The sequence below is a fragment of the Molossus molossus genome, unplaced genomic scaffold (assembly GCF_014108415.1).
Source record: "Molossus molossus isolate mMolMol1 unplaced genomic scaffold, mMolMol1.p scaffold_m16_p_10, whole genome shotgun sequence".
In the NCBI taxonomy this organism is placed as follows: Eukaryota; Metazoa; Chordata; class Mammalia; order Chiroptera; family Molossidae; genus Molossus; species Molossus molossus.
In genome coordinates, this window is record NW_023425345.1 from 72,934,612 (window position 1) to 72,936,259 (window position 1,648).

The following is a 1,648-nucleotide window of genomic DNA, read 5'->3' on the forward strand; positions in this document are numbered from 1 at the left end:
GATGGAATCATTTCTGGAAAACTCATAATAACAAATCAATGTCTTATTCCAGAATTATAAAAGCATAAGCCTCTTTTTAAATAACTACAGTTGCATGTCAGAAAATCTAAACAAATGTGTAGTTAAGAATGATTGTTATACCTTGGGGACTTAGTTTATACAAGACAGATTAGCAAGATACGAGCCTCATTATGCACGAAAGTCATTTGTTTTTCTATGAATCCAGCACAGCACAAGTTCTGGGGTTGCAATTTATAAAGAGAACAAACGTGAAGACTGAGTGCTGTTATGACATTAATCTTCATGAATATGGAAAGAAGTGAATTATTATCTTTCTCTTTATGAGGTGAAGAGAACTGTCGCAACAAATTTGAATCTTGGTACACAGTACATTAGAATGTGAAAGCTGGAAGGGCCCTGGAGAGTTAGTCTAACCCTTCTATTTACCCAAAGGAAAGAGAGAATGTTCTTAAGTGATTCACCCACCTTTATGTGGTGAGTTAATGGCAAAGATGGTTGCGGAACTTTGGACTCCCAAAATTGGATTCTTTCAACCTCGAAGAGGGGAAATTTTTCTCTAGTTTCAGATTTGCTTTTTTTTTTTTTAGGTGTATAAACTATTTAAAAACAAGGCCTATAGATATATTCCTTCTTCTTGAACACACCCATAGTGCAACCCTGGCAACCCGCTGTCTTGGTGTGCTGGCCTCAAACACGAAGACCTCAGAAGTGGTACAGCCTCTGTGGGCCCCAATTTTCTTCAGCTGCTCCACGTCTTCATGGGGCTTGTTGTCCAGGTAATTAGCCAAGACTTGGCTATATTTTTCATCCTGCATGTCTATCTGTTCAAAAACTAGTCTAGAATCTTGTACTGGTGTGGATTCTGCATAATGGTGATCACATGTTCCACCTCTCCGTCAGTGAACTCTCCTGCCCTCTTGGTGAGGTTGATTATCTGCTTTCCTCAACACCACTGGAGCAGATCTTCACCCCACACCCTAATTGCAGCGACAGCAAAGGCTATTTTCCACTGCTCATAGCTACGGGTGTTGAGTACTGGCAAAATGTGCGGAACTTTCTCAGGGATCGCTAAAGACATGGGGGCAGCCCTGGTAGTGGCTTGTAGGTCTCCTGTGGAAGAGGTAATTCCAGTTTTTTTAAACAATCAAGAGTCTTCTATGTGTTTGCCCTCTTTAATACACAACAAGGGTCCTAAACTAAATATAAATAATCGATCAATTTTTGACCACTTATTGTGAGCTAAACCACTTCTCGGTATTTTACTTTCATCTATATTTATACTATGCCAATCCCATTGTCAACAAGTTCCCGACTATGAGGAAGGATGGCAATGAGTTTAGTTTTAGTTTATGACATTGCTGTGACCTAATGTGTATGTATCTGCTGAAATCCTAATCTCAAGGTGACAGTATCAGGGGGTGGGGATTTGGGGAAGTGCTTAGGTCATGAGGCCAGAACCCTCATGATTGAAATTAGTGCCTTATGAAAGAGGCCTCACAGAGCTCATTGTCCCCTCCACCATGTGTGGACACAGCAAAAGGACACCATCAAGGAACCAGGAAGTGGGTTCTCACCAGAGCTAGACCATGATGGCACACTGATCTTAAACTTCCAGCCTCTAGACTGT

The 1,648-nt window shown here is 41.1% G+C and overlaps 1 pseudogene; it reads right to left on the reverse strand.

The window, feature by feature from the left end:
* Nucleotides 1-621: 621 nt before the first annotated feature.
* Nucleotides 622-1,099, reverse strand: LOC118623744 (annotated as a pseudogene).
* Between the last annotated feature and the right edge of the window lie 549 nt (nt 1,100-1,648).